General features: G+C 36.5%; 2 protein-coding genes across 4 annotated transcripts in view; one reads left to right on the top strand and one right to left on the bottom strand.

The window, feature by feature from the left end:
- Positions 1–26596, top strand: part of LOC106082285 (protein timeless homolog) — a 960087-nt gene that overhangs the window by 713797 nt on the left and 219694 nt on the right. The window lies entirely within an intron of this gene.
- LOC106082284 (uncharacterized) overlaps positions 1–26596 on the bottom strand; it is a 290022-nt gene that overhangs the window by 249186 nt on the left and 14240 nt on the right. The window contains exon 2 of one of the 3 annotated variants that reach the window (XM_013244679.2): positions 7999–8759. The exons of the other annotated variants lie outside the window; for them this stretch is intronic. The gene's annotated coding sequence lies outside the window, so the exon portion shown is untranslated. The remainder of the gene's footprint in view (positions 1–7998; positions 8760–26596) is intronic. 3 annotated transcript variants of the gene reach the window in all.

Raw genomic sequence — 26596 nt, 5'->3', positions numbered from 1 at the left:
TACCCACTACTACATCGAAGCGCAAATGCTTCTAGCGCCGAATTCAACGCTTTCTTTAGTAATTGTGTAGGGAAAAAATATATTAATTCTAACGTGTGGATTATTCCAAAGCAAAAAATTGTAGTGCTTAAGTTAGTGCATTTTCAGTGCAGTAGTGTCTTTGATAGGACCTTTAACTAGCAAAAGAACATGCAAACATTTTTGACGAACATGATGCTGTAATGGGTTTTAATGATTTCAATTTTCCATTTTGTGGTTCTTAAAGCGCTGAATTGCATACATAGTGGAAGCACATTCAAGTGGGACAATTGGCTTATATTTTTATTAGTGCACCTGTAGTGCTGGGTGGAATGAGCTTCTCTAACAAAGCTGCAAGTTTTTGCTGGGGCGTCAAGTCATTCAGATATTAAAAGAAATGCCCTTTTCGTTGAGTTTAAACTTGAATCAGACAGCACGGACCTATGGACCCCAGTTCCTTAATGACATGTCCGAGCGCAAATTGGCATTTTAACCTAGACATTCCTACGTGAAAATAACTTGAATTGGACAATATTTAATAAAGTAAGAGAAGTTGCCCTTCTTGCTTGTTGGTAGAATTTAACCTCAAGTCGCATAAAACCTCCGTATTTTCATTGGAGGTATATATTGCTAAAATATATAAACTTGTAAACCTTTTGTGACAGTAAATTAAAACAACAGAGTAATCCAATACAGTTTTAGTACAATGTCCTCATTATAATGGGGGTTCGAAATATTACAGGAAAAAAGTTTGCTTTTCTGCCTTTTTATTGCTAAGCTTGTTTTTGCGTTATCAAATACTCTATACAAAGTATCGAAATTTAATTGGATTTGTACGATTTAAAACAAAATGGAAATGGTTTATGGTTTTTGCATCAATGGCATTCGGCTAGAAGTTTCAAATTGCAATCGGCGATTTGTTTCTGTCAAAATCTGGTATGTGTGGCCCCTTTCCATAGATATACATCTGATGTGTGGAAAATCAGAAAAAAATCCCACAAATTAAATAAACATCATTTTTTTTTTATTTTGTCAAGCCTTGGGGTTGTTTGAAGAAAGCCTTATGTTTTCATACAAAACAAAAAAAGAGTTTTGCTTTAAGCGGCGACTAGAACATTTCCATTTTGTTTTGCAGCGTATGCCATATAAATCTGCCTACAGTTGTGTGTGCGCGTGAGTTCGAATGTGAAATGTGATTTTTGCCACAACAGAAATAAACCCACATCACATATTCAGTTTATGCAATTAGTTTAAATCAATAGTCCGATATTCGTATGAGAATGAATAGTTTTTTGTTTCTATTTTTTTTAATCAAAAATTGAATTTGACAGAGCCATTCAACTGAATTAAATTTTGCTCAGTCCATTGCAACGATTTCGATTGAATTCATTTTGCAGTTACTCAACACCATTGAAAATGGATGCCGCTTTCTTAATTGAAATTTTCAAGTCTTCGCAAATCAACAGAACAGGACACAGCAAATCCAATAAAAGATAGTTAGTTAACAGAAGTTAAACTGATTTTATGATTCGGTATAAGCCATAAAATGTTTTTGCTTTTTTATGAAAAGTTAATAACAATGAAATGAATTGTTGATGTTATTTTAATATAAAAATTTTTTCTATCATTTCCAGGTATGTCTTCCAAGTTCGTACTTTGATTTTGTGTGCACTATGGGCCCATGCAAGTATGTATGCAAGATTAGTCTAATAACGTTCTCTTTGTGCCTTCAATAGGTAACACCGGCAAAATGGTCAGGTTGAACTTTTCTTGTATTCCCCTCTCAAGATAAACAAATTGTAAATTGAGTTTCAATGGAAAATAGTTTTACATAACGACGGAATAGCTTCCAATTAACATTGCATCAAGTTCGTTTTATCATAACAAAACAAAATGTTAAGACAACACATAACAATTGTCCCATATTTCTAGAACTGAAAACAAAAATTGAATCATGAATATTTTTCTGTTTTCTTTTCAACGCCAGGCTATGGTAAATTTATGAATCTTAAAATGTTCATATTCTGCGAAATCATTAATCATTTCTCATTCTTTTTTTTTTTGGGCTAATGAAGACAAGCTCATATCCTGCGCGTCTTTTTATGAATGGCAAAAGAGGAGACTTAATCTCAGCGACTCGCTGCGTCCTTGGTAGGCAAATTGAAATAAAAGTGACACGTCAAAGTGCAACGTGGTGTTTAATTTGGGTTCTGTGGCGAAAATATAACTCAAGTCAAATATTTACACTGGACCCAGCCTACCACGCTCTTTAATGCCATATTCAGTGTAGTATCTGGAAACGTTAATTATGAAAAATGATAGAACTACCAAGGCAGAGAGGAATTTACATTTTTAATTTCGAAAGCCAGTGGCAAAGTGGAAGCAGCAGAGATAAAAAACACCCCACTACAGAAGGCAGATGGAAAAGCCAAAATCATAAAAAACTGCTCTTGGTCACAATGCCGACAATGACATTTTTTCCATACAAAATTCATGCTATAGTGGCTAGTAAAAGTAAAAAGTGAAAGGACTGGATAAATCTTAAACAGCTACGTTAAAATGCCTTAAATAAACGGCAAATTTAAATACACCGCAATTAAGACGCACACATACAACTTGTTTAAAAAATTAACAATTAGACAAATTCTCCGGTCTTTCTGTATTTGGACAATATCTGGAAGACTTGTGTAATGAGAAATGTGGTTACCAGGTTGAAACCTTTTTTCCGTTCCTTCAAAAGAGTTGATAGGGATCCCTTTTGTTATTAATTTGCTGACTTCACTAAGTATATTTTTAAGCAGTCAGAATTAATTTTTTTATACTTTTTTTTTATTTATGCAATTATTTTTTTAAAGGAGTATGCACAAATGTTGTAAATTTTATAATGGAATCAATAAAAATGGAAATGCAAATTTTGCCCAAAAAAACATTCCACTAAGGAACAGGGGCATGCTTCTCACATATCAATGAGTGCAGTCCGATTCAAGTTTAAGCTCAATGGTAAGGGGCCTCCCTTTTATAGCCGAGTCCGAACGGCGTTCCGCAGTGCGACACCTCTTTGGAGAGAAGTTTTACATGACATAGTTCCTCACAAATGTTGCCAGCATTAGGAGGGGAAAACCACCACTTAAATTTTTTTCTGTTGGTCTCGCCAGGATTCGAACCCAGGCGTTCAGCGTCATAGGCGGATATGCTAACCTCTGCGCTACGGTGGCCTCCTAATGGAATCCATTTCCTCATTTTTTGTCCAAAAAAGAAACTACGAAAACAATTTTGTTTCCATTAAATGAAGAGCTATTTATAAAGAATGTTTAAAATAATGTTTGTCGGTTTGTTCCGTATAGACTCAAAAACGGCCGAGCCGATCTGCTTGAAATTTTCACAGATGTTGCATAATGATCCGGTGGTGAAAATAGGGTACTAAATAAAATTCTCATGAATATTCCATTAAGGAACACTGGATACTTCTCTCATGTCAATGAGTACTGTCCGATTTAAGTTTAAGCCCAATGATAAGGGGCAGGAATTTAAACCCAGGAGTTCGGCGTCATAGGCGGACATGCTAAACTCTGCTCCACGGTGGCCTCGAAAAATGTAAATACTACATAGGGTACTACATTTTTTGATATCTGAAGGGGGGCGGACGCTCCCCCTACCCAAATTTTCAGAAACGCAAGATCTCGGAGATGAGTGGTGCGATTTTAGCTTAATTTTGTGTGCTCTCTTATAGTAACCTAGAAACAAAAATCTGGTATCTTAATTTCGGATGGGATACCTATCGAGACCACCCCACCGCCAAAACCTACCAAATATATATATAGACCAATCACGACAAAATGGGACTCAAATGAAAGATATCTAAGAAACTTATCTGATATCCAATGAGGATCCATGTGTTTGGGGAGCTGCCCCTCCCCAAAAACACCCCAAAAAATGTGGCTCAAATGAAAGGTCTTTGGGAGAAAAGCACGGATTTGATATTAATATTCGTGACAAGTGTCTATGGAGCCACCCCACTCCCATAACACCACCCAAATAGGATGTATTTGCTGACCATTGCACTATAAGGCTCAAATAAGATGTATTTTAGAGTAGAACATGAAACTGATATATATTTTCAGGGCCAACCCATCCCCCAAAACACACCCCACACCGAACATGTTTGCCGACTATGCAAAAATGTGGGGCTAAATTGAAAGGATTTGGGAGTAGACCACGAATATGATATCAACCTTCGGGAGCAACTTGTCTAGGGGACGTCCCACACCCATAACAACCCCGAACGTATTTGCTCACCATGACAATTTGTGTCTTAAAGAGAGTGGACCTCGATATTGATAGTTTTTTGAACCCATACCCCTAACCGGATATATTTGCAGAAAACGAATTTGATATCGAATTTTGAGGCCAATGCCAATATGGTGTTCAAACTAATGATATAAGGGAGAAAAGCTGGTTAATTTTTGGGTTAAGTCTTTGGGGGACCACTCCTTAAATCGTACATATTTACGGACCATGTCAATAGAGCACGAAAGAGCACTTTCGGGACCAATTTTTCTTCTCTTCCCCCAAAACACCCCATTAACAGCAATTATTGAAGTCGAGTGCGAGGCACTGCTGCCATCGGCACAGTCTTGGATTGACGGAACCCTAGTATTGCCATCGGGAAGATCATGTTACACGGATGGATCAAAGCTAGAGGACAGAGGGGGTCTGAGAATCCACGGACTGAGATCTGTTTTAGACTGCCTGGCCATAAGTGGTGTGAAGCTAACGCGAGGACGTCGAGTGTGCACATCTTTACCGACAGTAAAATTGCCATAAGGGCAATAAGTACCAGGACGGTAAGGTCACAAACAGTCTTGCAGTGTAAGAAGGAGATTAACGCCTTCTCTGAGGATGGCAAAAACCGAATCATTTGGTTGTCGGGCCATAACGAAGTAAGGGCAAATGAAAGGGCAGAAGATTTGGCGGCGAAGGCCAGAGGACTGCCGTCAATAAACTTGGTTAACCTAAAGCCTTTCGGGTCCCCAAAACGCCCCTTAATCGGGCATATTTACCGACATTTCAATGTGGAGCTTAAATAAAAGGTTTTGGGGGGTAGAGCAAGAATTGATACCCATTTTCGGGACCAATTCTCTGGGGGTCTACCCCTTTCCCAAAATACCTCACAAACAGCAATTTTTTACTGACAATCGCAATATGGGGCTCAATTAAATGTATTTGGGAGTAGAATACGAATTTGATATCCAAATGTATCCAAAACACCCCTAAAGGGTAAACATTTTTTGACCATGCCAACATGTGGCTCAAATGAAAGGTATTTGAGATTAGAAAACGAATTTGATAACCTTTTTTGGGGCCATGTGTTTGGGGGACGCCTCATCCGGTAAACTCCTCTTAAGCCAATGGCAATATGGGGTTTAAATAAATGGTATTTGAAAGAAGAGCACGATGCTGATATTTTTTCAGGGCCAAGTATCTGGGGGACCACCTCTCCCCCGAAAACACCACTAAGTCAGACATCATGAGAATATCGGGCTGAAATGAAGTATTTTAAGAATGGAGTACACCTTACATCCAAACTTAAATTCGTAGACCAATAAAGATCATGTGGGATTCAGATAAAGGCACTTATAATGTTAAACTGTTAGTCAAATTAGCATGGTATTTCATAAATGATCTTTAATTGTCGAAAATAAACATTCCAATGAGACTTTTGTTCCATATAAAGTAAAAGAAGGCGCAGCGGAGCGTGCCCGGCTCAGCTAGTTTTCCATAAAAAAGAATTGGAATATTTTTATTCCTTTCACAGTTAGAGAAGGATTTTGCGATTTTTTCGATTTCGAAGCACAGTGAGGGTTCTTTGATGACAGTCAGTGCTCATGTAGAGTTTGTTCATTGCATGTTACTTCAAGTTGGTTTATAAAAACCGATTTTCTGGGTCGAGTTCTCAAGCTTCAAGATGGAGCAAAACTTATCTTACTATCAAAAATATTTCCATTGCGCTCTTACAGCCTCTATGTAAACTCAGCTTAATTTCCAACAAACATCGCTTAAGGAACTGCGGGGACACTAGAGATGGGCACGTGAGTGCATTTTCACTCAAGCTCACGCACGCACAATTGAAAAAAAATATGAGAATGGATAAGATAATTTGAATTTAAATGATCATGTTATAATAATTTAAATTGTCGTGTGTTGCTGATGATTTGAAGCGAAATTGGTAATTGGTTCCAAATGCAAATAGTATTAATGAAAAACTGATTCTCTGATATCTGTCTCTTATGTCTTATTTGTATAATTCGGTTGTCCCGGCTCGAGTTGAAGTAAGTTTGTCGAGCTAGAATGTACTCGGGAGCATGTTTCTGGATTATGCTATGAAGCATCGTTATCGATCTAAAAACAAGCAGATTCTCGTGTGAAAGCCCAAAAATCTGCTTGGAAAACTCAGATATACTATCTCGTCGTCTTCTCTCAAAAACATATCTTGCGATGTTATTGAATATGACGTTTAATTTTCTTCTCGAAGAGCTGTCGCTTTTAGCATAAAGTTAAAATTCATATAAAAGAGGTGGATATGTTCGAATGTGAAGAGGATTAAAACATTGCGAATGCCATAGATACTCGACCAGTAGAAGGTTTTGATATGATTTTCCCACGTCAGATGTTCGTCTATTTCAATATTCTATTCACCTAATAGGATTGGAGTACTAATAGATTCAAGCTACGTTTATGGATTATGAAGCATTTATATTTCTGGGTGTTAATACTAAGACCATTTGCTTTCCCTAATCGTGTTCAACTTTGAGATGAGGTTTAATATCCTCAATGCAATTCCCAGACCAAGATGAGTTGGACCTAATCAGCATACATATGTATTTTGTAAAATCGTAATCGCTGGGGTAAATCGTTTGCATAGAGACAATATAATAATGGTCTCAAAATAGTATATGAATCTATTTTGGAAACATTATTATATTGTCCCCTCATCAAAGGCAGAAAATCTGAAAGGCAGTCACCATTGCATACTGTTTGTCTTTTTATAGGTAAGAAGTCATAAGGCTGGGCATGAAATTTTAAAAATTTTTTCTTGTTTGAAAAGTAGCATTTCATGACTAACAGTGTAGAAAGCTTTCGAATGATCCATTAGTCGTGATTTTCTGGTGAGTGTCTCGTGAGTCGCGATTAGTGTAGTGAGCAGGATTTCTTTCACTCACGCTCACACACGAATAATTTTAATTCAATCACGGCCACACATGGTCACGTTATTGGATTAAGATCTCACTCACGAATCACACCTCTAGGAGACACTTCCTGCACGTCTGGGAATGCTGGTCGTTTGAAGCCACGGCAGTGTTGTTTCCGAAACATTCATGCAGAGCAAACTGTGTTCTATATCGGATAAGTTCGCTAAAACCACTTACGTTACACATTTTCAACTCAATTTGGATAGCATTATGTATCCGCATTCCTTCTTCAATTCAATGCGACTCTGTGCCAGCTTCTATCGGTGGTTAATCTTTGAGGTCCTTTGCTCTAAAACGGCATGCACTGCAATCCAATTTTAGCCGACAAAAATGAGCCATACAAATGAAACCGAGATGTGTGTTATGCTTAAAAGCATAGCCAAGCTACTTATAGCAGCATGGAAGCCCAAGGATAATTTAAATGTAAATTGGCCATATAAATGCAACTTGGCTCGCTGAATTAAAAATTAATCAAAACAAAATATACACAGATATTAAGTTCACCCCGCCACTTCTTCCTTTCGTTCCATTGGAACTCTGCTCGCGATTTTTAGACCATTTGGCCATCTTAAGGACTTAGCAGCGACAAAAATGACGACACAGTGTAAGATGAAAAGTGAAAAATTAACAAATAAAAACAAACAAAATTCAATGAAATAAGTGGCTGTCTGTCTTCCAACAACAAAGATGTTGGGATAAAAGTGGAAGAAATAAAAGCAGGAAAATTTACCTAATTAACATAATCCTCAATAGAGCCAGTGTTTTTCAGCGACTGGTATATGGAGCAAATGGTTGCTGATGTTTCTTCAACTGATGATGGCAGTATGATGATGTTGATATTGAGTTTTTTCTTTTGTGGCTAAGAATTTCCTTTTTTCGTTTTTCATCCAAGTTGTGATAGTGGCAGCAAGATTAATTTTTTCTTTATTTTATCTTGTCCTTCGGTCTCGCACACCCACAGTACGCTCACGCAGAATATCTGTGTTATTTGTCATCAAGTTGGTAGACGACTACAGTCGGCAGCAGGCGAAAACGCCACACATACCAGATAACTTTTTTCAGATTTTCTTGGAAGGCTTCTTTTTTTTTTTTTGAAAACTCTTGGTTCTCTTGATATTTTTCTATTTGGTAGTAAATGAGGAAGCTCCGCAACGTGATAGAATATCTTTAGGCTGTATTTTGTGTCACTGAGTTTTACTGCGTTCTAATTTTTTGTGTGTTGATTTTTTCTGTTTTTTTCTTTGGGCTTCTCGTTTTATTTTCTTGCTTTCTTTTAGCATTTGTTTAACTTTTCTACGGGGCTTTTTTTCTCTCTGGTTTTGACAAATTAAAACTTTTCACTTTTCTGAAATTTTGTTACTTTTTTAAAAGTCAGTTATAACTTTTTGTGCAAAGATATTTTAGTCTTGTGTCATTGCCGCTGTTATTATTGTTGTTGTAACTTCTGCGTGCTTTTAAACTTCCACGTTGATTTACTTTTTAAACGTTTTGCTGCAAAAGTAACAATTTCTTTAGTATTTATTTTTTATTTATGGCCTATCATTTAGGCGTTTTATTTATAGCATACTTTTAGGTGTCTCATGTTTTATAAGGGCAAATGAACGACCCCTATACAAGCCTACGCAACATGAATCTTTCGTGGGGAATGAAAATAATGAATAACAAAACAACAACAAAACGCGTTGAAGAGAAAACATTTTTTGAACTTTTATGTACAAGTACGGCAATTTAAGCTATGCCGGAACAAACCATGACCTAATAAATTAAATAGGACTTTTAAGCAAATTTAGCGGAGTTCGTCTTAAAGGTTTTTGCTTATAAACGTGAAGTTGTAGAATGTTAGTGACGTTATTTCTCTCATTTAAATGCATTCAATTCTTGACTATATGATTATCAATTCATCACTTAGAAGGTAGCTACAAAGTTTGCTTAATTACTTGTCCAAAGTCATGAACTTTTTAAAGTTCAAAAAAACAACAAATTTGCTGAAAATTATTGGAATAATATTTCTGGAAACCGTTTGGCGTCTTGTTGTATTTAATAGTTTTTGTATTAAAAAATACATTAATGGCGATAAGGCGACTACTTTTAACAACTGTTGCGATTTTATGTCAAAGTCATTAAAATGATTTTGTTTTTGTTGTACACATAATTTAGTGGAAAGAATGTTAATGCTCTAAATAATGAATAAATGTAATTTCATCAAAATCGAACAAAGCAATTGAAGGTCTGGCGTTAATGGTAATGATAATTTTTCGGATATTCAATAAATCGGTTTCTTGCCAAAAATAACCGGTTTCATTTTGTCATCATACTAAATTGGATGGAAATGTTGTCATTCGACCATCTTTTTCTTTTTTTTAATTTTGCCTTTGGAGCATATATTTTGAAATTTTGTTTAGGTAAACTTTAATCAAATTGTGTCTTCAAGGAAAATTAAAAGAAAAGTTTTGTCTTTAAAGAATACTAGCTGAACCGGGCCCGTTCCGCTGCGATTTCTTTTACTTTATATAGAAAAAAAAAATTCCTTTGAAAATTTATTTTCAAAAATTAAAGAGGCTTTTAGTGAAATACCATGCTACGAAAATAGTATATCGCTCGACTAACAGTTTAACAATATAAGTACCTTTATCTGAATCCCATATGATCTTTATAGGTCTACGAATTTTAATTTGGATGTAAGGTGTACTCCATTCTTAAAATACTTTATTTCAGCCCGATATTTTCATGATGTCTGATTTAAAGGTTTTTTAGGGAGTGAGGTGGTCCCCCAGACACTTGGCCTTGAAAAATATCAGCATCGTGCTCTTCTCTCAAATACCATTTATTTAAAACCCATATTGCCATTGGTTTAAAGAGAGTTATCTAATTCGTTTTCTAATCTCAATTACCTTTCATTTGAGCCACATATTGGCATGGTCGAAAAATTTTTACCCTTGGGAGGGTGTTTTGGGGAAGGGATGATGCCCCAAATACATGGTCTTACATTTGGATATCAAATTCGTATTCTACTCTCAAATATCTTTAATTGATCCCCATATTGCGATGGTCAGTAAAAAATTGCTTTTTGTATTTTGGAAAAGGGTAGACCCCCAAAAAATTGGTCCCGAAAGTGGGTATCAATTCTTGCTCTACCCCCCCAATACCTTTCAAGTTAAGTCCCACATTGATATGGTCGGTAAATATGGCCGATTTAGGGGTGTTTTGGGGAGTGGGTTGGTCCCCCAAACACTTAGCCCTGAAAATATATCAGCAACGTGCTCTATTCTCATGTATCATTTATTTGAATTCCATATTGCCATTGGCCTCAAAATTGGATATCAAATTGGTTTTCTAATCTAAAATACCATTCATTTAAACCCATTATTGAAAAAGCCAGCAAATATTTATGTCAGGTTTTGAGTATTGACCCAAAATACTATGAATATAAAGCTCCACTGTCTTGAAGACCCAAATTGCCTTGGTGAGCAAATACGTCCTATTTGATGGTGGGGCGTTCCCTAGACAGTTGGTCCCGAATGTTGATATCAGATTCATGGTCTGCTCCCAAATACCTTTCAATACCATAGCCCCATTTTTCCATAGTCGGCAAACATGACCGTTTTGGGGGGTGTTATGGGGGATGGGGCGGCCACTTAGTGACTTGGGCCAGAAAATCTATATCAGATTCGTATTCCACACTTAATTACCTTTTAAATAAGCACATATTGCTATAGTCAGTAAATAAGTCCAGTTTGGGGGGTGTTTTGGGGAAGGGGTGGAACCCCAGAAGCTTGGTCCCACATTTGTATTTTACTCGCAAATACCTTTCATTTGAGTCCCATATCGCCGTGGTCGGTAAATATGTCTGATTTAGGGGTGTTTTGAAGGTTGGGTGGTCCCCCCAAACACTTGGTCCGACAATAAGATATCAGATACGGTTTCTAATCTTAAATACCTTTCATTTGAGTCTCATATTGTCGTGATTGGAGTATGTATATATTTGGTAGGTTTTTAGGTTTTTGTTTGTAGGTTGCTATAAGAGAGCACACAAAATTTCGCTAAAATCGCACCAACCATCTCCAAGATCTGGTTTTTCTGAAAATTAAGGTAAGGGGAAGGTCCCACCTCCCTTCAGATATCAAAAAATTTTGCACCCTATTTTCTTATGTTTTTAAGTTTCTCCAAAGACAACATTTGTTAGTCATGGTGAAGACAATTTTTTCCTCACTCCCAATTCGTAGTCTTGTCCATAAAATGCGCTTTACTCGATTCAGATGAAATTTGGAGTAATTAGTTGTACTACGCCCCTTGAAATATGGTCCAGATCGAATCATACTTGCATATGGCTGCCATATGTACCGATCTAACGATTAAGGTCCTGAGCTTAAAGCCGTTCTCATCCAATTTCTATGAAATTTTAAATAGGAAGTCATTTTATACCACTTAACATTTTTTTAGATATAACTGCCAAATATTAACATAACTGACCACAAAAGTACTACCCAAAAATAAAAGTGGAACGATCGGGAAAATATGGGATTCAAGAGTAGAGTACGAATTTAATAATAAAAGTTGGGTCCAAGTACCTGGGAGGCCGCCCCAGCCCCAAAACCCCTTAAAATAGGTTTATTTTACGATCATGACTATATGAGACTCAAATGAAAGGTATTCGGGAGTAGATTACGAATATGGTCAGGAAGTACAAATAGGCGTTATAATTTGTTGATAACGAAAGGGGACGAACCCTACCCCAAAAACACCACCCAAAATCAAAAGTGGACCAATAAGGACAATATGGGTATCAAATGAAAAGTATGCGGAAGTAGATAACGAATCTGGCATATAAATTCATGTCGAAGTATAGGGGGTCACCCCACCCCCATAAAAACACCCAAAACGGGCACATTAGCCAATCACAGATATACGGGACTTGGTTTGTTTGTTACGTATAGACTGAAAAACGGCAGAACCGATTTTCTCGAAATTTTCGCATATTGTGTAGGGTGGTCTTTAGAGAAAAATAGGCTATATAATTTTTCGATATCGGACGGGGGACGGACCCTTCCCCTTATGCCAAAAACACAACCCAAAACAAAAGTGGACCGATCGAGACAATATATGTATCAAATGAAAGGTATTGGAGAGTAGAATACGAATACGGACCCTACCCCTTATGCCAAAAACACAAACAAAATCAAAAGTGAACCGATCGAGACAATATATACAGGGTGGCTGATGACAATGATGAATATTGCTACATTTTTTTTCGGTGTATGGAATACATTTTTCTTTTATTCATGTTAAATTAAATTATTAAATTAATTATTAAATTATTATTAATTAAATTAATTAATTAATTAATTAAATTAATTATTAAATTATTATTATTAAATAGAAAAAAAGTTATTACATTTTTTTTTGGTAGCGGCTTTCATCAGCCACCCTGTATATCAAATGAAAGGTATTGGGGAGTAGAATACGAATATGGTATTAAAATTTCAGTCTAAGTACCCATCGTGCTGCCCCAACCCCAAAACTCCTCCAAACAGACATATTGGACGTTCGTTTCAATATGGGGCTCAAATGAAAGGTATTCGGGAACAGATTTCGAATCTGGCAAAGAAAATCAGTTCGAAGTATTGAGGGTCACGCCACCCCTCAAAAACGACATTAGACCCATTATGATTTTTGATACTTGGCTGAACCGATTTTCTTAAAATTTAAAAACTCCTCTAAATAGATATATTCGTAGTTCATGTCAATGTGACATTCAAAGGAAAAGTATTAGGCAGTAGATTGCAAATATAGCATAAAACATTAGGTCCAAGTAATGGGAGGTCGCCACCCCCAAATACACCCAAATGGGCATATAAGCCGACCATGGCTATATGGGACTTAAATGAAAGGTATTGTAGAGTAGATTACGAATATGACATTAAAATTTGCGTTTAAGTCTAGTTGACGCTTTTCTTCCTAAAGATGCGTCAAATGGGTTATTTGACCCCTTATGACAATATGAAACTCAAATGAAAGGTATTTGAGAGTAGAAAACGAATTTGATATCCAATTTTGGAGCCAAGTGTTTTGGGGTACGCCCTAAAGCACCTACCAAACCGAACTTTATTTCCGTTGGGAATAAAGAAATAATTTGAGATATATTTTCAGTGCAAAGTGCCGGTGGCCGCCCCAGCCCCAAAACCCTCCAAACGGTTCATATTTACTGCTCATGGTAATATGGGGCTCAAATTAAAGGGATTTGGAAGTCCAGCACGAATTTGATATCCATATTCGAGTCGAAATGTCTGAGGTACCATCCCTCCCCCAAAAGTACTTCTCTTTACCTTAATTTTTAAAAATACTAGGAACCGAGCAGGGGCAAACTTCTCTCACATCATTGAGTGCTTTCCGATTCAAGTTCAAATTCAATGATAAGGGACCTTTTTTATAGCCGAATCCGAACGGCGTTCCGCAGTGCGACATTTCTTTGGGAAAAATGTTTTAAATGACCGTGCATGGCAATGTACCTGGCAAATGTCGCCAACCACTGCTTTGTCCAATGTTCTCGCCAGGATTCGAACGCGTTCAGCGTCATAGGCTACAATGGCACGAATTCGATATCCGCGTTCAGGACGAAGTGTCCCCACCCTAAAAAGATATTAGAGAGTTAAAGAAGGCTAAGCGGAGCGGGCCCGGTTCGGATAGCCCATTATATTTTCAATTAAATTGCAAATATAATAAAAGCTCTAACTACAATGGTCCTAAATATTTTTTTACACTTGCTATAATATGGGTTTGAATGTTAGCTTATTTTATTATTGAATTGTTATTTTGTTAGTTGAAATAGCAGACCGTAATATTTGCTAACACAATTGCCGTATGTTTGCTAAAATAACGGTCATAACTGCTTTCCCATTTTCAGCTGACAAAAGCAGTTCTTTTAGCAAACTTGTTCACTATTTTGAATAACAAATTTCGATGAATGGTGGATGATATAAATTAAGACACTTGCAAGTAAAATACTGTGAAATACATGGTTAGTTACAATTACAAACGGTAGCAAGGCGGTAATTAGATGTATGACCGTTTTAAGTTTTGTCTGCTCTTTCACTAGGCAGGTCCGCTGCTTGACGGATTTTCTGAAATTTGTTTTTGTAATTAAAAAGACACAGTACAAAGTAATGTTTCTAATAGCAAAAAGCGTCGTGGCTAATAAATCAGTCGCTAAGGCCTATTGCTAGGCGTTTGTTGCAGCCTCTTTCATAAAACAAATCACCACAGAAAGTTTGTGCTTTCAACCATCTTCCACAACAGGGCTCGTTTGCAGGGTCTGTCGTTTCTGTTGCTATTTTTATCCAAAGAATGTGTCATTTGAAGCGGAAGTTTTCCTGGAAAATTTACAGTTTCGTAAATTTTCCCCTGCTCTCTCCTGTCATTCTGCCACCGATGTTCGCGATTGTTTTTACGTGCATGTGGCTGTGTGAGAGAGTTTTTCAAGTATTTCCAGTTCATAACATTCCGTTTCTTGCGTACAACATGGCCTACAATCAGGCGGCGGCAAACAAAGTCGTCAGCCAGCAGTCAGCAGCCAGGCTGTCTGGCTGGGCTCATTAAAGAGTAAAAAACGAGAGTTTTTATGAAGGCTAACCACCCGGCCGGCATACAATCCACCAGCCAAGACTTCATTCAACCCAACGACAAAGCCGCATGCCAAACAGCCACGCATAAAAGGGGGTCATCTCATTCGAACGAAGGAAATGTATCCTTTAAATGCTTAAATTAATCTAGATATCGATGGCATGTACTACAGAATATGTTAATGCTTTGTTTTTGTGGCAATTAGCAGATACTTCGGGCAACAACTCATTCAGAATATGTATGTATATAAACCATGTAGAAATAAGTGTGCTATGTATTATGTCCATACAGGCAGACAGACAACCAAACATGCGGAACAATTTCGGCGACTACAATAACAACGAAAAAAGAGTTCACAGCCTTTTTGATAATGATTTATTTTATCTACAATCTTTTAATGGCATTAAAAATAGAATCCCAACAACTTTGTATATTCAAGGCAAATGTGTGCACAGTGGATGAATTGATAATATGACAACGCCAAAAAGTATGCCAGAGATTTTAGCAAACCAACAGGCCCAGATAAATACTACAATGGCACAACAAACATTGATTAAGTGTTGAAAGAGGCCACATTGTTTGTGAAAGCACTTGTGCTTTGTCTACGGACAGTGTAGAGGATAACAGTTGAAAGGTTAAAAGGTGATTGTTTGGTATTTTCAAGTTGACCTGAATCTGTGCTACAATAGGCATACCATCGAAATTATTTATTGATGTTTTTGGTAAATAGATTTTTGTAAACAAATTGAACTGTATCATGGTATTATTAAAAATTTGATCGCTCTTAAAGTCCTAAACGCATTGATTGTTTCAATTTGCTTTGGCATTTTATATAGACAAATTGTAACGGAGCATTAACTTTACACCCTCAGCATTAAGATGATGGCAAAACATCTTCATTAGTCCATTTGAAATGCAACGATATACTGATCCAAAAACATGTAAATTGTATAAACTCTTTTTACCTTTTGAATTGTTGTCGAAGCAGACTACCTTCTCAAACAATTAGATCTTCTCGAAAATTTTGAAGTCTATTATTTCAATTAATCTTTCTAATAGTTAATATGCTTCAAATACATTTTAAGCGACTAGCCTCGTTTTCTAGCATTCTTATCTTCTTGTTATGGTTGGAACAAATCAACGAATCATGTCATTGGAGTCGAATAGGAATCTGTCTTTCAAATTTGTTTGTTTAGTTAACATCTCCGAGAGATTTTTTTTAGTTTTAGGACAAGGAAGGGTCGAACTGGTATTGGATTTAAAATTAACCCCACACTTTTTCCCCAGTGGCCCAAGGTATGCACTCTGTAATTAAATGCAAATTTTCCCATTAACTTTCAAATAAACAGAGGCAAACTATTCACATATCAATGAGTGCTGTTCGATTCAAGTTTAATGATAAAGGACCTTCTTTTATTAGCCGAGTCCGAACGGTGTGCGACATCACTTTGGAGAAAAGTTTTCACATTGCATAGTTCCTTACATATGCACCAGCATTAGGTGGGATAACCACCGCTGAAAATTTTTCCTTATATTCTCGTCAGGATTCGAGCTCAGGTGTTCACCGTCACAGGCGGGCATGCTAATCTCTTCAATACGGTGGCCTCCCAGCACTATGTAATAGTTGCAAGGAAATCGGTTAACCCTTTTGGATTCTATATAAGACCAAGAAACAACGGAGCATTGCTATAACCTCCACCATAAAGTTGTGGTATACTTTTTTCGTCATACCGTTTGTAACGCATCGAAATGTTGATCTGAGATCCAACAAAAAAAATATATATTCTTGATCGTCTTGACATTCTAAGTCGATTTAGCCATGTCCGTCCGTCTATACGTCTGTCGAAAGCACGCTAACTTTTGAAGAAATAAGGCTAGGTGCTTGAAATTTTGAACAAATCCTTATTATTAGTGTAGGTCGGTTGGGATTGTAAATGGACACTATCGGTCCATGTTTGGATATAGCTTCCATATAAATCGATCTTGGATTTTGACTTCTTGAGACTTGAGATTATGCAATTATTTCCGAATTGGCTGGAATTTCGGATAAAGTGTTTTATTTCAACTTTTAACAACCATGCTAAGTATGGTCTATGTCTGTTCATAACCTGATATAGCTCCCATAAAACCTATCTCCATATTATACTTCTTGCGCCGCTAGAGGGCGCAATTCTGCTTGCTTTTATATAAAACCAGTTAAAAAATTATAAAAATGTCTGATGTGTCAGCAAACATTTGAACTATGGTTAATATAAACTTTCTTCTTACTTTCTTAAATCCATCCTCCGATTACACGAAATGGAGCCATAGAAGAGTCAATCATTATTTGATTGGATTTTTTAAAAACTATTCCAGATATACACTGTGTTATGCACTAGAAAATAGTGTGGTGATAAAGGCAAACACTGTCTGGTGACAGTTAGTAGTAAATTTTGCTGTATGTCAGAATGTTTGCAAATTCAGAACAGCAGGTTATCAGTCTGTTGTTTGCTGAAAATGGCTGCTGCTCAATTTATGATGGAGTTGGTAGAAGCAGAGTAAAAATAAATAAAAAAATTAATACAAAATGAAAGAGAAATGATTTTTAGACAATGAAAATAATCGCAGCCAGAAAAATTATCTTAAGTATTCAAAAAATATTACCGGCCGCAACAGGCAAACATAAATAAAAGCATTACATTTTTAGATCACGTCGTCTACGAAACAAAACAATATTCACTCATAGAAAAAAACTGTTGATATTACCAAACACTGCCTGCTGACGGTTAGTAGTGAATTTTTCCATTCCTCAAATTTCGGGTGATCAGCGAATCAAAACTACATTCAATTGATGAAAAATAGCAATCAAAAAGGGGTTTCGAATAATGAAGAGCAACATCCAATAATGAAAAAGAGCAATAAGAAGGCATTTTTATAATAAACCACAATATCCGACAGCAGGTGATAGAAAGAAAGGGACAAAACATTGTTTTTGCATTGCACACAAGGATTCAATGATGTTATTGTTGTATTTACTTACTATTAAGGGACAGCAAAAATTTTAAAAATATGAAAAATGTATTTTTCTTTTCATTTGTAATACGCAATGCAGAAGGTTGGGGGATATACTCATTCTGTCATTACGTTAGCAGTACATCGAAATACACATTACCGACCTTATAATGTATATAATTTCGTGATCGCTGTAAAATTCTTAGATAAATTCCGTCTGCCTGTGGAAACTGGACTAGAATCTTTAAAAATTGAAATACTCAGCTTAAACTTGGCACAGATATTATGCCATACGCAGGTGCAGTTCAAAAATGGGCTATATTTTGACAAGCCTCTATATTAATAGATGTTCTAATTGAACTTTTTCTGCTCAGAAAAACCGTATTTCATCTGATATGGACCGATCTACTGACTCAACTTTTTAAGCTCATTTGCAACCAATTTATACCCGATTTATTTGAAATCAGTAGGTGATTTGTATAAGACCCCTTGGCAAAGGTACAATTACACTTCAAATCGGAAGGGATGTATGTAGGTGTACAGCTATGGATTTCCTTTTTCGATTTCTCCTTATTCACGGTTCTGCAAAAATTTAGAACATAGGATGGTATTAGACCAGCGATGCCCAGCCTTTTACGGTAGCGTTGATGGTAAATCATATTCTCATTCTCTTTGTTTCAGTCGTTGTTGAGACAGCAACGAATCAATATTCGTAGGGGTTTTTCTGTTTTTATTTTTAAACCAATGGTTATTGTTGATTAAACGCTTGGAAGGTAAAAACAAGTATTTTAGTTTTCTTATTTTATGATTATATTTGCAAAACAATAGTGATTAAGTCCAAAAAATGATTTTTTACATATTGAGAGAATTAACAATACTTTAAAAGAGTATTTCACATATGCAGTCACATTTTCATTTTGGCCATCACTGTTTTAGATCCTTGAAACACATGCCAAATAAGTCTTAATCGAACCATATTTAGATAAAGCTGCTTAAAGACCGATCTTTCTATTGAACTTCTTGAGTTTTAAAAGGTTTTTTAAGAAAAACTATGAGTTATCAAATAAAAATGGATTGTAACTTAAAAAGTCCAAAAACTTCAAAGAACATGAAAACTATCTTTTATAATTTTAATGAGGAATATTAAAGTTATGAAAGGCATTCATGTTGAATAACAACTTGAATGCGCATTTAGAAGAAACATATATACATATTGGTAATAACAAACTCAGTACAATCTCAGTAGGAGGCCACCATGTCGCAAAGGTTAACATGTCCGCCTATGACGCCGAACGCCTGGACTCAACTCCCGGAGTGAACAACAACACAATTTTCAGCAGTGGTTATGCTCTTAGCAATGCTGGCTACATTTGTCAGGTATCAATGCCATGTTAAAACTTCTCTACCAAGTGGTGTCGCTATGCGGCTCGCCATTCGGACTCGGCATAAAAAAGGAGGCCCCTTATTATTGAGCTTAAACTTTAATCGGACTGCACTCACTGATATAAGAGAAGTATCCCCTTTTCCTTAATGGAATGTTCATGGGAACATTCCATGACTCAACAATAAGATACAATTTATGTTCAGATATTAAGAAGTTGTCTTCGTTTTACGTAGTTGCAATGCCAAAAGAGCTTTCCCCACCAGAGCAAATATGGTTTATATGCTTAACTTAAAATTTACTTTTCAGTATTTTTTATTTTAATCGATAATGACATATTTTGCTATTGTTAAACACAGAACAAAACATACGTATGTATTCATTACTTTATTGAAAAGTATCCTTTAGTAAAAATTAATTGCACAATGTGGCTTAATTTTTTAATTTTTTTTTTTTTTTTTTTTTGTTAACGATAAAGTTTGTCTTCAAACTTATTAGAAATAACTTGGAATAGTTCTTCGTCTAATACAAATTTCAAACTCACACTTTCAACATAACAGCACTTTGCATAAACCATGAGCTTAAAACTTTTTTAATTATATACCTAGCAATATGTATGGATATTCAAAGACACTGAAAAGCTTATACTGATGCCGAACTCATTTAGTTCCACTAGGATACCTGTAAACATTAAGGAGTATCGTAAAAGTAAAATTTTTTCGAAGGGAAACTTTACCCTAACCCATTTATTTAACTATAATTTAAACATAATTTCGAAAATACTAACTCAATCCGATTAACCACAACATGAATTTATTGAACTTTGTCTTAAAGTCTTTGTGAAATTAGTCAATTAACCGGCAAAATATGATTAACGCACCTTTAGTAAAAACATTTTTACACCCTTCACCCCATCGTCATTTCGTTTATAATAACTCGAGATATTGGTCTAATGCAAATATTGCCCATGAACATTCCACTAAGGAACAGGGGCAAACGTCTCACATATCAATGAGTGCAGTCCGATTCAAGTTTTAAACTCAATGATAAGGGGCCTCCTTTTTATAGCCGAGTCCGAACGGCATGCCGCAGTGCGACACCTCTTTAGAGAAGAGTTTTACATGGCATAGTACCGCACAAATGTTGCCAGCATTAGGAAGGGAAAACCACCGCTGAAAATTTTTCTAATGGTTTCGCCAAGAGCCAAATCCAGGCGTTCAGCGCCATAGGCGGACATGATAACCTATGCGCTACGGTGGCCTCCTTGGTCTAATACCCCATAAATATTCTTGATCGTTATGATATTTAAAGTCGATATAGCGATGTCTGAGTGAAGCTATCCCATTTAAATTTTGCATGTATACTTCTATAAATATAAACCAATCTATCAATTTGACTTATCAAGCGCCTGTAAGAAGCAAAAAGTCGGGTGAAATTCCGCACAAATAAACTTGTTAAGAGTTCTAATGTTGATGCTACCCTCAAGAAGGAAAAGTAGAAAGACGGAAATCATTTCAGTTTGCTCTCCTTCCATTATCCTTAAGTAAAGACAACTCGTGCAAAGAACTTGACAAATGCATTCCACTTTAAAGGGATATAAGTTTCGGCCCGGTCGAATTTATAACGGCTTAGTGTGGTTTGAAACGGTCTAAATTGTGTTAATGAGTACCAGAGTGAGTACCTTTAGCAGTATTTCATGTAATTAATTCTGATTATTATTTCCGAATTTCGTCAGTTTTATTCTTTGTTGGGTTCTCTTTGGCCCCAGCAAAGGCGATTATTTATTCTACGATTTTGATCGGACATGGTCTCGTTAAACGATATTCTCAAAAGAGCTTTAAAATATTTACAGAATTTTTATTGTTTCTCTTTCGAGACGAGCTCAATGATCGGAGATTTTCTTTGCAAATGGAATGCCAGAGATCGCAGCACACCAACCACTATGGGACGCGTTTCGTCTTTGGTTAGAACACTTTTCAACCATATTAGATGTGATGACTTCAAGTGCCGTTCGTTAGTATGTTGTATTTGAATCGTATTTACTGGGAAAACGCCTCTATGATACAAATACCACATTAACCACGCTCGACAACCTTTTCTATTAGCTGTACTTTTGTACTTCTGTACCTAATGTATGTGTTTTTTATACCCTGCACCACTACTGTGGTACAGGGTATTGTAACTTGGTGCATTTGTTTGTAACACCCAAAAGGAAGAGAGATATCCCCTTGATAAGCATACCTATCAACTCAGAATCACTTTCTTATTCGATTTAGCTATGTCCGTCTGTCCATGTTAATTTGTGTAAAAACTACAGGCCGCAGTTTTCATCCGATCGTCTTAAAATTTGGTGCAGGCAAGTTTTTCGGCCTAGAGACAAAGCCTATTGAAATTGGAAAAAATCGTTCAGTTTTGGATATAGCTTCCATATATGTGTTCGTCCTAATTGCAGTAATAATGCAATAAAATGGTCATTTGCTAATCGATTCTCACGAATCTTAGCAGGAATGATTTTCTCTTGACTTTCGACATTACTGGTCAATTTCATAGAAATCGTTTCTGATTAAGATACAGCTGCCATGTATATATCACGCCCGATTTTCACTCTTAGAGCCACTGCAAGCGCATTTATTGACCAATGTTGCTAAAATTTGGACCAATGTCGTTCCTTGCCCACTTTCACAATATCTGAGAAATCACTTCAGATTAAGATATAGCTTCCATATATATGTTCGTCCGGTTTTGAGAAATATAACAATAATGGGCTCATTTGTTATTCGATTCTCTCGACATTTGGCAGGTGGGGTGACTTTAGACATTACTGGTGAATTTCATAGAAATTGATTCATATTTAGGTATAGCTGTCATATACGTATATGGCCCGATTTTCACTCCAAGAGCCACTGCAAGCGCATTTTTGTAATTTGTTATTTATTTATTTACACCCGCAGAACAAGAACATAAAATTCTTATAATTAAAGTACGGGTAATTTCTCCAACAATTTTTTTTTTTACCTCTAATAGATCTGGCAAAATCAATGAATCCGTACAGATATTGTGGTGCCTGCGTGTAGATCAGTTTATGCAGGAAAGTAAGCGACCTCAGGTACAACAAGTGCTGTAAGGAGACGCCATACAGGGAAAGAGTATTCCGAGATGGAATCGCGCCGACTCAAGCCAAATACATAACGAGTAACGCTATTAAAAAAACGGTTTAGCTTACGTCTACTTACCGTGTCGCAATTAGCAAACAATTCACAGCCGTAGAGAATGCCAAGAACAAGATAAGTCTTTGCCAAAAGAAAGACCTAACCCGCAGCGGAGTAACTAACTGAGTGGTCCAGAGAGCACGCAATTTTGAATATCCCTGGCCAACGACAGAGTCGATATGATTACTCCAAGTCAGAGTGCTATTAATAACCACGCCCAAGTTATATGCATGAGGAACGATTTCCAATCTAGCGTCGTTAATGAATATACCGACATTACATGAAAAACGAGACAGCCTGTTTCTGATAACAAAACACTTGGACTTTACAGGGTTGAGACACAGGCCATTGGCTTTCGCCCACGTGTTGACTCCTGACAGATTATGATTAAGCAGACGTTGTTTCCCTCGGACTGCCGATCTGTACATCGTCTGCGTACATATGTACCTCACAATATGACAATAGCCTCGCCAAGTCTTTACTGTACAATGAAAAAAGAAGAGGACCCAGAATTGATCCCTGAGGAACACCTTTTAAAACAAGCAGAGGCGACGATACAGAAGACTTATAACTGACGGACTGATTGCGATGTGACAGGTACGACAAAATAAGACAAACGGACGTAGAAGAAAAATTGTAAAGATGTATCATCTTATCACATAACAAGGAATGATCCACAGTTTCAAATATCTTAAAATGGTCAAGAAGAACAAGGAAATGTATCTTGTCATTCTCCAAATCGACCCTGATCCTCTCAGTGACATTTGCCAAGGCAGTTACGCAGCTGTGGTTGGGACGAAAACCGGACTGTCTCACATATAACAAAGAGTTCTCGTTGACAACAGACGACATTTGCAAATACAGGAATTTCTCAAAGACCTTTGACAAGTAACAAAGAATCGGAATTGGTCTGTATTCCTTGGAATTCATAGGCAGTGGGATGGCCTTGGCATGCTTCCGATAATGGAAAATTACTCGTGGTCAAAATCCTATTGAAAACATAGGTTACATGAGGAATAATAAGGGGGAGCAAGAGTCTTACAAATCTAGGATCAATGCCATCAGGTCCGACAGCGTTAGACTCAAGGACATCGGCGGAACCAATACAGCTGAAACCAAAACCAGAGTCGTCATCGAGGGAGGGGGAGCTATTGAAGCCATAAAAATTGGGATCAACTGGGATCTGCGGGACATTAACAAAGTCATCATTAAGCCCATTGATGTCCAAGTTTGTTGAACATCTATTAGTATCTTTTCCAATTCCTAGGTCTCGAATAACCTTCCAAGTTCTCTTGGAGCCTATTGCAGAAGTAAAGCGTCTGTAATAGTAGTCTTTCTTGGTTATTTTAATTTACTTATTGACGTGATCTCTTGCTGAGCGAAAGGCATCATGTAACTCAGGCGTCCTGAAACGTCTCCACCTGCAATGCGACATATTCTTCTCGTGAATAGCCGAACGAAAATCCCGGGAGAACCACGGTTTCGATCTGGAGGACACTTCTCTAGTCTTGAGTGGAACCACGGATATTCCTCTGTAGAAAGTCAATTTGTTCATCGATAGTTTCTATACGAAATATCAGATCCCAGTCGATAATCACAGCACTCGAAGGAGCTATTTTTACCCGTTTTTAAACGGCATATATTTTTCTAGTTAAGTTTTCGGTTCTATCTCGCTGTGTGCCGTAAAATTTTTACACATGGTACCTAAAGACATCGAAATCCACAACATTAATGTGTTATAAAATAATCCGTTCAGTTGAATAATATGCGAGAAGTCCACTATTTGGTATTTTTGCTTTCTTTCTTTTCTGATTTACAATATTGTATCAAGTTATCACAACTTGCGGTGAATTTTAACGTGTTTTAAACTATTTAAAAAACACACACAAGAATGAAGAAACATGGAAAATGAAATGTATCTTTTAATGAATAAATCATTAAATGCACCAATCATACAACTTTTTGCCAAAGTTGTTGTACAGGATTTGTTAACAAATTGTTAAATATTAATACACTTCATCACATAGTTCTCCAATCAATGCTAATGATTTTTATCATTTAATCACTTTTTTCGATCGAACTTAATGTTTAATTAACAACACAATCAGTTTCGAGAACAGATTGTTATTTTATCTCTTTTGTTATTTGCATGTAATTTAAGCTTTCATTTAAATCTGTAATGGGTAATCATTGCAGACATTTGCTATGACATAAAATTTTGAGACTTTTTAAAAGATGTTGGATCGCCCTGGTTGCCGAGTTGGTAGCGTGCTCGGATTACCAGTGCGGGAGCAGTGGGGTCTGTCGCTTCTGTGGTATCACTACTAAATTTCCCATAAACATTTTATTAAGGAACAGGGGATGCTTTCACATATCAATGAGTGCGGTCGAAGTAAAGTTTAAGCTTAATGATAAGAGACCTTTTTTTATGCAAAGTCCGAACGGCGTTACGCATAGTGGCACCACGTAGTATATTCAATCCCATGGCAGCCGGTTGTATGTACCGGATTGACCCGATGAATTCCTTCATCGGCAAGGGCTGCCTCAGTGTACCAAACACTGCTACTACAAAAACAACGTAATATATTCAACCCAATTTGTTATTCAAAACAGCTAAAATGTTTGCTAAAACACCAGTTTTTGTCTGCTGAAAAAGGAAAAGCAGCCATTACTGCTGTTTCAGCAAACATAGCGCTGCTGTACTAGCAAACATTTCGGTCAGTAAATCAGCAAACAAAATCTGTTAAGTACAAAAATCAGCTGAAAAAAATGTCTATGCTATTTTTATGTTTGCTTGTTACTTGTACTTTAGGCGTTTTTTAGAATGTTTTTTTAATAAATTTTGTTGAAAGATATGATTTCAATTTGTGGAATATAACTGTAAAAAAGCTACTTGATCCATACATTGGAATGTATTTGGCTGAGCTAGCTCGCATTTTTTGATAATGCTCTACTAAGGTGCACATGGCACATACCAGGCCTTTTTTATCTAAATTTAAAGAAAAGAGGTTATGGAAAGTATGCATTCAGTCGTAATTGTAAACAACCACTGAGACATAAATTTTTATTTGTATTTTATTGGTTCTTCTAACATCCCCTTTATAACTAAGCAGCAATCATTTTCAGCAAACAACAGACTTTTTAGCAGTCAGCGCGCTGCTCTGAAATTGCAGAGCTACTGCTGTAAAGGAGACTATAGTTGCACTACTAATTTTACAAACCTCACTCATTTTTCAGCTACTTAAAATACACTCTTAGATCTGTTTTTGGTTAACAAACCTATTAAAATCTTACTCTACGATCAGATTTCCGCACCTTGTTTTTCGAAACACGACCTTATTTTTATAGCTTACAATTTTTCCATGCGTGAGGAAGTGGGGAATATATCTAATCGTGATTTCAGGTCTTACATGAAAGGATAAGTCAAGTGAATTGTAGCGATATCTACACACTTATCACTGTTGATCAACAGACTAGTTTTTTACAGGATAATATAACAAGGCATTACGATGCAACTGTCCCTGTAAGAGATAAAAGAGTCGGTTCGAATAGTAAACCTTGGCTTAGTTCTAGAATTTAAACCCTCATGAGAGAGAGAGAGAACTTTCATACTCTAGATGGAACCGTTTTCGAACTCCTAAGCTTCATGATGAATTTCGTACTGCATGAAAAATAGTTAATAGCACGATCAAAGGGGCGAAACTTGAATATTATTAATCGAAATTTAGTTAACGGATACAAAATGCAAATGGGAAGTCAATCCAGGTCTATTTCACACTACCATGGAGGGATATAGATGACCTTAATGAGTCTTTCGTCGATGTTCCCACCATACAGACAAATATGTCATGTTTTGCTAATGACGCGACGCGTAATGATAACATTAATGTGGATAATAGTTTTAAGTTAGATTTGTCAGCAATGAGAAAGTTTTGAAAAGTTATTCATTGATTAAGTCTAATGCTGTGGGTCTAGATAATATAGACCCAACATTTATTCGCATAATTATTCTCCACGTTCTTCCTTACTTTGCGTAGGTACCTAGTACCTAGCCTACCCAACCATTTGGAAACATGCCAAAATAAATCCTTTCCCTAAATCTAGTAATGAATTCCGCTCCATTTCTATTC

Source organism: Stomoxys calcitrans, chromosome 2, assembly GCF_963082655.1.
Source record: "Stomoxys calcitrans chromosome 2, idStoCalc2.1, whole genome shotgun sequence".
Classification (NCBI taxonomy): domain Eukaryota; kingdom Metazoa; phylum Arthropoda; class Insecta; order Diptera; family Muscidae; genus Stomoxys; species Stomoxys calcitrans.
Note: the sequence above shows the minus strand (reverse complement) of the source record. Positions and strands in the feature narration are given on the sequence as shown.